This window comes from Mobula birostris, chromosome 1, assembly GCF_030028105.1.
Source record: "Mobula birostris isolate sMobBir1 chromosome 1, sMobBir1.hap1, whole genome shotgun sequence".
NCBI lineage: Eukaryota > Metazoa > Chordata > Chondrichthyes > Myliobatiformes > Myliobatidae > Mobula > Mobula birostris.
The window spans coordinates 217,179,278-217,192,894 of NC_092370.1; the positions used below are offsets into that span (position 1 = coordinate 217,179,278).

At 37.2% G+C, this 13,617-nt stretch overlaps 1 protein-coding gene across 1 annotated transcript in view; it reads left to right on the forward strand.

Moving 5' to 3' along the window:
- The window catches only part of mnat1 (MNAT1 component of CDK activating kinase), a 134,373-nt gene that overhangs the window by 118,755 nt on the left and 2,001 nt on the right, over window positions 1-13,617 (forward strand). The window lies entirely within an intron of this gene.

Below are 13,617 nucleotides of genomic sequence, written 5' to 3' on the forward strand. Positions count from 1 at the left end.
AAGGTTACAAAAACAATATAACTGTACTGAGGGAGACCATTCTGCCTATTAAGTCTATGCCAGCTTTCTGTGGAACAATATATCAGCCTCTTTCCCCATGCTCTGCCTCCAGTACCCTGCATGTATTTACATTTATCCATTTGGCTTCCAGAATTATTATTTGCCTATGTTTCAGATCTTCTTATGCAGTGGCTTCCAAGTCATTATGAATTGCAGAGGTTTTTTTTTAAACAAAGTTCTTTATCATATCTCCTTGTAGCCCTTATCCAAATTTTCAATTCACCATCCCCTAATCAGCTAGTACATAGGCTAGTAGAAAGTTTCTTGTTCATTTGACCTATTGATTTGATCTCCATTAAAAAAACTGTTGATGCTGAAAATATGAACAGAAAATAATGAAGAAACTCAGCAGATTAGGCATCTCCATCATCAGCCTTAAAGGACAATTCTGTTTCCTTCTCTACAGATGTTGCCTGACCTGCTACGGATTTGCAATATTATCTATATTCAATTATTTCTAAACCATCTGTGCAGTCATATAAATTCTGATAAGAGTTTGCCTTCTTTAAAAAAGCTAAAGAATTTGTGTAAATTTGCTTTGATGCAGTGAAGTTAGGCATAATTTCCAAATTGCATGAAAATGAATCTAATAAATAAGATACGAAATGACTCTTGGAGGATGTAAGTTGAAAATATGAGCTGAAGAAACTTAATGTAGAGAGAGTAAAATGATGGGAGAAAGAATAAAGGATAATATGAATTAACTTTTAGAAGTGTTTTAAAAATGGTGAGACCAAGAAATAAATTTTTGATTTGCTGTATATAAAAGCTGGTATTGTCATGATGAACAAATAAATAGTTTATCATTTCAATGACTCCATGTCAAATTATTTAATGTAATTGGGCTATTAGGAGTGAAGTGGGAGGAAGCGGCTTTCAGGAAGTATAGAGAACACCTGGATCTTGTGACTTCACAAGTATGTGGATGCTGATAAAGTGAAATCTACAGATTCTTATTCAGTATGGGTATCATGAGAAATGAAGCAAAGGCATGCTAATATTGAGAAATAGAATGGGACAATCAAAATGCATCTTTGCATTAAGCAGATTTGAGGGACTAAATGGTCTAATCTTGTATTCTGAATTTATTTGTCTGATATTTAAAAGACTTCAAAGGTTTGGTTTCCTCATAATGCAGAGCCTTTTTTTGTGGAAGGTGCCTAATTTGTAACATGCAGTTTTATCAGCTATACTAAAGAAGAAAGAAGATTTAAAATTATAGTCAAGACAAATTCAAATCAGCATGCTTGTACTATTGAAGTAAGAGTCCTCAAGTACAGTTAGCTTGACCAGATTTTGTTTGCTTTGAATTCTCTCTTGTGAGAGTAACAACACCTCAGCCCCATTAAGATAAACAAGTGCATGTTCTTATAAACTACAACAGAGCTAGATATGTCAGGTTAGTATTGTCATCCCCACCTGTCCTTCATTCTAGACAAGACCCAGCTTTAACACCAACAGTGAACTGTAATTTTCTTAAGTTGTGGAAAAATCATCATTATTGGATTGAATGCAAATTTTTGTTGGATACCACTGGCCAGAAAAGCCTGCCTGTGACATTTGCAGGGAACATTTGGAGGAAGAAATATACTTGGCTACAAGCTTTCTGTGAATTTATAAAGTTGTTAGTGGAAGACATTGAGGTGATATATTTTGCGTAGCGTAGGGTTTAGCGTGATGCTATTACAGCTTGGAGCATTTTGGAGTTCAATTCCGGTGCTGTTATGCAAAGAGACTGTATGTCCTCCCCGTGAAATGTGAGGGTTTTTCCCGGGTTCTCTGGCTTCTTTCCACAGTCCAAAGGCATAATGAGTAGATTAATTGGTCATTGTAAATTGTCTTGTGATTAAGTTAGGGTTAAATGGGTTTGTCAGGGATTGCTGGAGTGTAGTGGCTTGAAAATTTCCCACTATTCTTTATAACTTTGCAGTTGATAAAACAAAAGGATATGATCTGATACTTGACCTGGGTAACCGTGGCTAGGACATTGCCTTTTCCAGCCTTTTTTGTGACCTTGTGTTATAAGCAGATCATGAGCAATCACTAGTGCATTCTGTACAGTATGCCAGCAGCCAGATTGTCTGCCTTACTCTAATATACTATAGTTATGTGTAAAGTGGTATTGTGCCCCACTGTTACTGTACCTTGCAATATATTTTGTACGTAGAAAAGGAATAAACATTCTCAAGAAATGTTGCATTAAAGTACCTTGAGGGTGTCAGAGAAAAAAGCCATTGTTGTTTACTGAGGAGCAGTAGACACCACAGAACATGGTGATCACATCTCACCTGAGCTCTCTGCTGCATGTTTGTACCTTTTGTGACCATGATCAGTTTTAATAACAATTACATGTAGAATGCAATTCAGTATTATGTTCCAAATGTTGGGTTTAAGTTTTGAGAAGTTTGTACAACATTGCTTTTATAGAAAACTGCAAATTCACAGACTGCTCATTCCTCTTAGAATGAGTTTTCTGGCAATGTCATGCAGAATACACTATCTAATGGATCAAGGTACTTCACAAAATTTAGATAGGCTAGGATTAATTAATTTCTAATTAAAATGATACATTGAGTAGAAGGTTAAGACTTATTCCCTGATGGAATCTAATGTTTTCGCTTTGGTAGACCTAGAAACTTGTCCCTTGAATGTAGTAAATTGATTAGGTACCAAGTCATCTGCATTAGTCAGTATTAGGAAGAACAGCATTCCTTAACTGGTTTTTGAACCAAGTATCTGGTTCTTTTATGTGTTGCCATATGTCTGTTTTTGCATTTGTTATTCTGTTAAACTGGAGGTTGATAAGTTCTTGATTAGTAAGGGTGTCAAAGGTTATGGGGACAAGGCAGAAGAATGGGGTTGAGAGGGATAATAAATCACCCATGATGTTATGACAGAGCACACGATGGGCCAAATGTCCTAATTCTGCTTCTCTGTCTTTTCATCTTTTAATTTGTGAATAGCTTTCATTAGTAAAAAATATTTGGAATGATGGGGTAGGGTATAATGTAGAATAAACAGAATTGTTATTATTAATGCTATAAAGTAAATAACATTTCAACTTTAGCCCTATTCCTCTGAGTGAGAGAAAATGTTCTTGTTCACTGTGGTTTTAGAAAATTCATTGGAATTACTTATTAAACTAAGCAGAGCATGAAGAAATTTTGCTGCAGACATTTGGGAGGCCCTTGAGAGATTTCAGAAATGGGATTGAATTCAGACTTTCTATTCTCCAGCACTGGAAAAAGGCAAGCATAACCAGAGAGCAAGAATACATTTTATGTTTTAAATTTTATGTAGTAGTACCATTAAACACATATGCCCGTAAAATATTACTATATAGTCTTGTGATAGTATTATGCTGTGATAAGTTTTTTAAGGTGACAAAAGGGTATTTTGCTCAGTTTTACTATATCTGCCTTTTACTGAGTTAGTGAAATAGGAACCTGTACAAAATCACTACTGATATCATACTTTCTTTATTGAGGGAATTGCTTATTCACTAATTAATTATTTTCAATCTTTTATGCAGTTCCTATTAACACCTCAAGATACTGTCAATTCTATTTAGATCACAGCTCTTTAATCAGAGTAATTTTGCCCTCTAGTGTCCATTAATCTGTCAGCTTTTATGGTTAGTAAGTAACACAATGTCATGAGAAAACAATGTTGGTAGTTTCAGAGTAAAAATAGTATTAATTTTATAAATTATGTTAAAAGCCCAAATGGATATACTTTTGTGACAAACATAGCAACTATTAACATAGGAACACAGGAAAATGGGAGCAGATGTAGACAGGCTGTCGTGATTTTCAAGCCTGCCGTACCATTTAATGATTGCGGCTGATTAATGCTGCCTTCAAACCCGTGCACAGATAATTGAAACTGCAGAAAATGTAATTTAGTATATATCAGGTACATCACTAAACAATTAATTTTGAGGAGAATGTAACTACTTTTAATTATCAAGCAAGTTGAATACAGTTTTTACCTTAAAAAAAATTCACTCAGGTCTTGGGCTTACAACCTTATAATAATTTTGTGACTCTACTACCACTTAAATTGGCCAAATTAAAAAGTGTATGGAAAGTTTCTGAAAACAAAAAGCAATTGAAAACCGTAACCTAATTTCATACAGTATTATAAGACACAAGAGCAGAATCTGCCACTTGGCCCATCAAGTCTACTGACATTCCATTTATTATCCCTCTTGACCTTATTCTCCTGCCTTCTCCATGTAACCTTTGAGGCCCTGAGTAACCAAGTACCTTTCAATCTTTGCTTCAATACTTAGTGACTTGGCCTCCAAAGCCATCGCAGACAATGAATTCCATAAATTTCCACCCTCTGGCCAAAGAAATTCCTTCTCATTTCTGTTCTAAATAGATATTACTCTATTCTTGAGGCTGGACGCTCTGGTCCTAGACTCACCCACTACTGGAAACACCCTCTCCACATCCACTCTGTCTAGGCCTTTCATTATTCAATAGGTTTTGGTGAGATCCCCTTTCATTCTTCTAAACTCCAGCAGTTACAGGCTCTGATCAAGTGTTCCTTGTGTGTTAACCCTTTCATTTCCAGAATAATTTTCATAAACCTCCACTGGACTCTCTCCAATATCAGCACATTTTTCTTAGGTGGGTTCAAACCTACTCTTAAGCAAGGTCTGACCAATGCCATATTAGATTAGATTAGTTTCAACTTTATTGTCATTATGCTGAGTACAGATACAAAGCCAATGAAATGCATTAGCTTTTGACCACAAGTGCAAAAAATAGTGTTATTTACAAAATAACTGCGAATAAAAAAAGGGCTACAGGTCACAAATATAAAAGTACTGAGACAGTACAATACGGATGCAATACTGCTTAGCGCTATGATGAGAGGTTCAGCAGTGTCACAGCCTCAGGGAAGAAGCTCTTCCTGTGCCTGCTGGTGCGGGAGCGGAGGCTTCTGTAGTGCCTACCGGATGGGAGGAGAGTAAAAAGTCCATGGTTAGGGTGAGATGCATCCCTGATAATGCTTTTCGCCCTGCCCAGGCAGCATTTATGGTAGATGTTCTCAATGGTGGGCAATTGGGTGCCGATAATCCACTGGGCGGTTTTCACCACACACTGGAGTGCTTTGCGGTCCGATACGGGACAGTTGCCATACCACACTGAAATGTAGTTGGTGAGTATGCTCTCAATGGTACAGTGGTAAAAGTCCGTCAGTATCCTGGGACAGAAGTGAGCTTTCTTTATGCTCCACAGGAAAAAAAGGCGCTGTTGGGCCTTTTTGATCAGGATGGAGGAGTTCAGGGACCAGGTGAGATCCTCGGAAATGTGGACACCAAGGAATTTGAAGCTTGATACACGCTCCACTACAGTTCTGTTGATGTAGATGGGGACGTGAGTGTGACTGCTGGCATGCCTGAAGTCCACAATGATCTCCTTGGTCTTCTGGGTGTTAAGGGCCAGATTGTTGTCGGCGCATCACACGGACAGGTGCAGAACCTCGTCCCTGTGGGCCGTCTCGTTATCCCCTCTGATCAGACCAACCACCATGGTGTCGTCTGCGAACTTGATGCCTCAGCATCACATTCTTGCTCTTATATTCTTGTCTTCTCTAAATGCATGCTAACATTGTATTTGCCTTCCTTACCACCAGCCCAACCTGCAAGCTAATCTTTAGGGAATCATGCATAAGGACTCCCAATTCCCTTTGCACCTCTGAATTTTGAATTTTCTCCCTGTTTAGAAAATAGTCTTAACCTTTATTCCTTCTACCAATGTATATGACCATACATTTCCCTACACTATATTCCATGTGCCACTTATTTGCCCATTTTCACAATCTGCCCAAGTCCTTCAGCAGACTCCTTGATTCCTCAACACCTCTTCCCCTCCACCTATCTTTGTATCATCTGCAAGCATGGCTACAAAACCATCAATTCCATCATCCAAATCATTGACATATAATGTGAAAAGAAGCAATTCCAATAATGACCTCTGCAGAACACCACTTGTCGCTGGCAGCCAGCCAGACTAGGCCCTCGTCATTCTTAACTTTTTGCCTCTTGCCATCAGCCAATCTTCTGTCACTGCTAACATCTTTCCTGTAATACAATGGGCTCTTATCATGTTAAGCAGCCTCATGTGTGGTACCCTGTCAAAGGCCTGAAAATCCAAATAAACAACATTCACTGACTCTTCTTTGTATATCCTGGCTGTTATTTTCTCAAAGAATTCCAACAGATTTATGAGGCAAAATTTCCCCTTAAGGAAGCTGTGCTGACTTTGGCCTGCTTTATCATCTACCTCCAAGTACCCTGAAATCTCATGCTAAATAATGGACTCAACATCATCTCAACCACTGAAGTCAGGCTAACGAGCCTGTAATTTCCTTTCTTCTGCCTCCCTCTGTTCTCAAAGGTCAGTGTGACATTTGCAATTTTCCAGTTCTCTACAGTCTAGTGATTCTTGAAAGATCATTACTAATCCCTCCACAATCCCTTCAGCTACCTCTTTCTGAACCCTAGGGTGTAGTCTATCTGGTTTAGGTGACTTATCTACCTTCAGAATTTTTAGCTTACTAAGAGCCTTCTCCTTGGTAATAGCAAGTACACTTACTTCTGCCCCCTGACACTCTTGAATTTCTGGCATAGTGCTTGATAAGTTTATTTGTTAATCATAAGGTTTTATCCAGACTTACCGGCATTTATCCTTTCATATAGTACTGCAAAGAACAGTGAATTGTTTTGTATTTTTACTGCATTACTTGAGCCACTTCTTTCTCACCATTATTTGCTCCTTTTCCTTTTAGTCTCACTTTTGAAGAAATATAGTCATGTTATCTATTCGATTTCATGTCCTTGTATATACATGTGTGTTATTAGGTTAGCTGGGCCCATTGAATATATCTAATGAACTACTTGTACTGTGATATGGATTACATAATTCAAAGAAGATGTTTTCAAAGCAGCAAAAAATGGTAATGCGATTGCTCTCATAACTCAGTACAACGCTTATTTTAGTTTGTAAATTTGTTTTTTTTTAAATTGATAACCATGTGGCTGCAAGGGGGATATTTGTACAGCTTGCAGTTTTTTGCAGTGTGCAGTTGAAGGGATGACAGCTGTTAGAACTGTGGGCAAGCATTATTATGCCCATGTAGGGAGGCAAAATAGTCTTAATTATTCACTGATAATAGCTGAATAATGTAGCCTTTGACCTAATTATATTCTTGACACATTCTTATATGTTGAGCAATATTTGAATAAGTAGTGGTGTGACTCTATAAAACATAATTTAAAGTGTACGTCAAGTATTTTCATTCTTTACTGAGTATTGACTGGATCACCTCACTGTTAAATTATTGCCAAACAACACTTAGCTTAATGTTTCAAGAAAATATCAGAGGTTTTCAATGACAATACAAAGACCACCTGTATTCAAGTGGTGAAATGAATCAGTAAGCCACTTCTAAAATAGTCTTGAACACACTGAATTCGTGTTGCAATAAGTAATAATTCCCATTGTCAAACTTCAGACATACCTGCATTTAGAAACCTACTGTAGGCAAAAATGGTGGTGAGGGCAGAAGTAGCTCTATGAACTGAAGACCTATTTGTTTTCCCTCTTGTTTTAAAATTGCACTGCATGCTTCACTTTGTTCTAATCCATAATGATCATAAGACCGGAAGACATAGGAGCAGAATGAAGCCATTTGGCCCATTGAGCTTGCTCTGCTAGACAGTGTTTCTGGATAATTGATGACTACAACTTCATACAATCTTTAGATATATACTGTGGAACAAAGAAAAATATATGATCTAAGTGAATATTGAAATAAATGTTTTGGAATGCTTATATGTATTGAATTAACTGCAAAGAAAAAACAAAATGTAAGGTAGTAAGTGACTTTCAGGTTTACAGGTCACTTGGAACAGTTCAAATTAACTTATTGATTGAGGGCATGATTCCCAACATGGTGGGAACAAGGGTGATTACTGGAAGCTATAATGGTCCATAAGGCTTTAATAAATACTTAACATTTTTGTTGGGCTTTAGTCAAAAAAGTTGCATGTCACTAGATGTGGGGGATGGAATGAGGCTTTACTGCCAATTTACACCAAAGATCAAAACCAGGTGCATGGCTTGTATCAGAACCGTACTGAAATGCGGTAAGATTGAGAGTCCACATGCTTAGATAGTAGTTTAATTCGGAAACTCACATAATGTCAAAGAAATGTGTTTATTTCTTTCATGTTTTATTGTAAAAAATATGCTTTGTACAACATGATAAAATAGCATGCAGGCTTTATTGAAAATTAAGTAATTGCCTAACTTTGATGTCAGTTGCTCCATATTAACAGGGTCAACTTATACAAAGAAGCTAAAGAGGGTAAGTTAGAATAAGGCTGGTGCTGTACTAAGGTTCTGTTAAAGATAATGAACCGTCTGTTTCATGTATGAACATTAAATCTTGTTGGCTTAATAAATCCTAATCTTTGATTATGCTACCACACGAAGCTTAAGGCCTATTCAGAATTCAGGGCCCATTCTATTCTCATGTCATTGCATGGATGAAGTGTTGGAGAGCAAGTTGAAGAAAAGTTTGAGATTTGGGAGGAGGGATGTTGGTTGAAGAGAAGATGGATGGCTTTTGAAGAGTTGATTGAGTCAGATATTAGGTGATCGGACTAAAGGTTGAGAACGTGAGGGGTTTGGGACTGACAACCTTGGCAGGAAAAGAAAAATGGGAAAAACACAAAGATGTGAAGCTATAAGAAAACAGACTCCTTTAAATTTCCGGTATTAGCCCAGGTAAAATCATTTAAGACCTTCTTCAGTATTCAAGGCCAATTTTGTTGGTAGGTTTTACATATTTTCTATTTACAGTGTACAGTTTTGCTTAACTAACATCATTAGGATTGTGTGGTATTTAGGATGGTGTGGTATTTGGTGTCTCTTTGCCTTTCCGGCAGCCTCAGTGAAATACTATCATATTGGATGTGGAAGGAAACTAGAGCACCTAGAGAAAGCCCACATGGTCATAGCAGAATGTACACATTCCATACGGAAAGTGCAAAGGATAGAACTGAACTCTGATGGCTTGAATTGTGATGCAGTAACTTGGTGCCACAGTGGCTTCTGCAACAATATCTCTCATCTGGGGAAAAAGTGACCTATAAACCTGAAAGGCACTTAAAAATGCATAGAGTGCCTTTTGTAATCTCTGGACAACCCAAAAGGCTTTACTTCAAATTAAGCCCTATTGAAAAATTGATAGTGTTGTAATAATTTATGAAATGTTGTCATTATTATAATTATAGGCAAATATAGGAATCAGTTTTGTCTAAATGTAATGATCTGTTAATCTTTAATGAAATTGGTTAAAGGCTGATGTTCTAATGAACAATAAACTGGAAAAACTCCTTTGTCCATTTGTGCCAGTGATCTTGTTTCTAACAAAAAGCTAGCTTAGGCCTTGGTTACACTTACACTTGGCTAGTTTACACTTCACCCAAAAATGGGACCTGCAGTAGACAGCATTCCTTCAATTCCGCAGGAAAACATATGTTCAGCTATGTGTTGAGGTCTCTTGAGTGAGGGTTGCATCCATAACAGTCTGATAGCACTTGTACTTTACCTGGACTGGTACATTAATGGGAAAAATGAATATCTATCGTTTGTAAAACTGTGACCTGCTTCCTCTGTGCAGAGGCTGCCTGCCCTAAATCATCAAGCTGAGTAGAAGCGTTGATTGATTAGCATGTGGTCAATGGTGATTACCTGATTATAGGACTACCAAAATTGTACTCAATGTCAAGCAAATCTTTATCTTGGTCAAATTACATTTCCTTGAGCTGCATAATCATTTTAGTTTATAAATATAATTAATGCTGTTCAGGTGATTTAAAACATGCCTACATCTGAACCTTGAAATCTAATTACAGTACTAAGTAATTGCATATTGCCTGCCTTTGATTATAATATGCTCTATTCAATGTATTTTACTTGCTAATCAACAAAAATAAGGTGGATCATTTAAATCTTTGTTCATTATTGGACCTTTCTGTATTTCAATTAGCATTCTTGTCTATAAAACAGAAATTACACTTCAAAATTTATTTGGAACTTAGAACATTTCAGCACAGTGAAGGCTCTTTGGCCCATGATGTTGTACTGATCTTTTAACTACTCCAAGATCAATTTAACCTCTCCTACATAGCCTCCAATTTTACTTTCACTCATGTTGCCTATCCAACAATTTCTTAAATGCACCGAATGCGTCTACCACCAATGCTGACAGGGTGTTCCATGCACCTAACATATTCTCTGTGTTTAATAAAAAGAAGTACACCTCTGACATTTGCCCCCCCCCCCCCATACATTCCATGTAGAAAGGCCTGGCAATCTCAATCTACTTCTGTATCTTGCCTCGAAAACCCTATGGACAACTACACTATTCATAGGGTTGCCATGAGTTGACAGCAATTCAACGGCACTCAACAACAACATGCTTTCCATCAATCAACTTAAAATTCTGCCCTGGGAAAAAGCTTCTGGGCTGTCAGCTTGATCTATGCCTCTTATCTTACACATCTCTATCAAGTTATCTCTTATCCTCCTTCGCTCCAAAGAGAAAAGTCTTAGCTCAGCTATTTAATTCTCCAACTATGGCACTCCTCTTCTTGCCTCTTCTGTTCTAAGCCACAGAGCCAGGCTCAGTACCAGGAAACCAGTCACTGCAGCTTTCCCCCTGGTCTCATAATAGTCACCCCAGTTACCTGCTTTCTTCAACTTATGGCTGTCTACCTCTTTGTAGCTCCTATCTATCAATTCATTCTTCTGAGTGAGCCACAGATCATCCAGCTGTAGCTCCAGTTCCTTAACATAGTCTCCCAGATCTCCCATATCTGGCACAAAGAACTGACGCTGGATCTGTTCCCATTACTCTAGCTAGTTACAAAGAGACAAAGAAAAAAATTACCAGAAACATACCATAGTTTCCACCCCTTCTTGCTGAAGCCTCTTGAACCAAAGTCTCAAGATCTCCATTCTAACTTTGTCCATGTCCACTCCAACAATGACCACTCTGCTTAAACCTCAATTCTGCTTGTAGGCCTGATATCATTCTGAACCATGATATCTCAGACCCACTGAAAAGTTTCAAAAGGCCCCTTTTGCAATTTAAATCTTGCAACCACTCTCCACAAACAAGGGACTATGCGTAATATCTCACGCCTGATTTATTGCTTGAATTGGTTTAGAAGATCCAAAATTGATGAGTGGCTGTTCCTTAATATAATGGCCGGGTTTTCCTTTCATTAGAATGTTTCTCTGTTCTGATGGTAACAGTTGATCATCTTGACCCTGGATCCACTCCCTTAATAATACTTGAATAATTATAACATTACATGGCTTAATATTTGACAATCCTGCAAAACATTTGTTGTGAAATTTACTTAGTTAGAAACAATTAAGTAAACCTGAAATCCTCTCTTTCAAAGGTTGCAGGATTGACAAAATATAAAACAAAATTATCAATAGATTTAAAAGATGTGTGTGGAGCAGGTGGAAATCAATTTGACATTTTTGAATTAAAGCTTGCAAACTGATATGACATTGATATCTACTTGAACTCAAAAATGTTGCTTCCAGGTTATTTGAAGCACTAGCACTGTAATCAGTAATGACAGAATTACCAGAAAAATTGCCAAAAGATATTTCCATATTCTCTTCTGTCTCTCAACCACCCCCCACCCCCTATCTCATCCACTTCCTTTCTAGGTCTGCTGAAGATGATGTAGAACTACAAATATTTTTGAGAAAAGATATTGTTAAACTTCATGAGTTTAGTGAAATGTTTGAACAGATAATCACAGCGGCTACTGTTTGTAAATTCTTATGATTAGGTTAGTTGAAGAATGGACAAAAACTTTGATTTTGATAGTCAAAAGAGAGAGAGAAAGCTCTGGCTTAAGAGCATTGTTGGGAAGTTGGTGCTTCCTGTTATTTGTTGGCAACTGATGCTTCCTGTTGTCATGTGGACCTTTTGTAATAAAAGTCTGTATGAAGATACCAGCATTATACTTTTTTCCTGAAATGACTTTGAAGGACTTAGCATAACATATTTTCTTTAAAGAGCAAACTTAAATATATTCCGAAGTATTGAAACGTGGGTTCAAAATTCTGATCCATGTATTATCAAAACAAAATATTGAAAAATCACAATGTGTAAAGTTTGTCTTCCTTGCGCTATTCTTTCTGATCAAAAGCTAGTGAACCAGAATAATTGATACTTTTGCATTCAACGTCAGTAAGACGAAAGAGCTGATTGTAGACCTCAGGAAGAGTAAGATGAGGGAACACGAACCAGTCCTCATAGAGGGATCAGAAATGGAGACACTTTCAAGTTCCTGCACATCTATCTTCTATAGATGTGCCATGGAGAGCATTCTGACAGGCTGCATCACTGTGTGGTACAGTGGGGGTGGGGGTGCTTCTGCACAGGACCAAAAGAAGCTACAGAAAGTCGTAAAATGAGTTAGCTCCATCTTGGGTACTAGCCTCTGTAGTACCCAAGACATCTTGAATGAGTGGTGCCTCTGAAAGGTGACGTGCCTTATTAAGGACCCCCATCACCCAGGACATCCTCTCATTGTTACCATCAGGGAAGCCTGAAGGCATACACATTCAGTGATTCAGGAATAGCTTCTTCCCCTCTGCCATACAAATCCTAAATTGACATAGAACCCATGTACACTACCTCACCTTTAAAAAAAAATGTATATATTATTTCTGTTTTTGCACTAATTTAATCTATTTAATATACTGTACATATACCTACTGTAATTTTTTTTCTTTCTGTATTATCACGTATTGCAACGAACTGCTGCTACTAAGTTAACAAATCTCACCACATATGCTGATGATGATAAATCTGATTCTTTTAAAAATAGGAGGTCTGTATGGGAATATATATGGCTCATTTAGACCGCTGTATCAGTATTTACTAGGAATCCTGAAGATTAATATTCATTAAGATTGTAAAGCCTTTCTCCAAATCATGCAGGATATAGCAAAAAAAAACACTTCTTTCAGAAAATGAGCAGTTATTTTTATAACCAAAACTAAGTATTTTGTTGGGTTCTACTGACTTAATTTGTCATTTCTCCGGGTATTCTAAAGATTGGAATAACCTAGATGAATTTATGAAGATCAAGGTGCTATTTGTCACTTTCACTTCATTTGTAAAGTATTTCTCAACCATTTTTTTTTACAGAGGAATTACATTCAACTTGAAGGTTCAAAATGCAAAATGTTTAAGATTCCAACTCTTAACTATTAGAATTGGATGCAAATGTCAAAATTTGTGTTTTTACTAAATAAACCAAGATGATTCATCTCCTCTTCTTCCTTTCCTTTCTGTTCTCTCCTGAGCATAATGACTCATTGTACTGTGAAGATCACATTTCTTATCTCTGCATTACTGCTGTTTTAATAGTCAGGATGCTCATCCATCCGTGTCGCAGAGGCAGATGTTGGAAAAATTACAATGGTGTTTCAA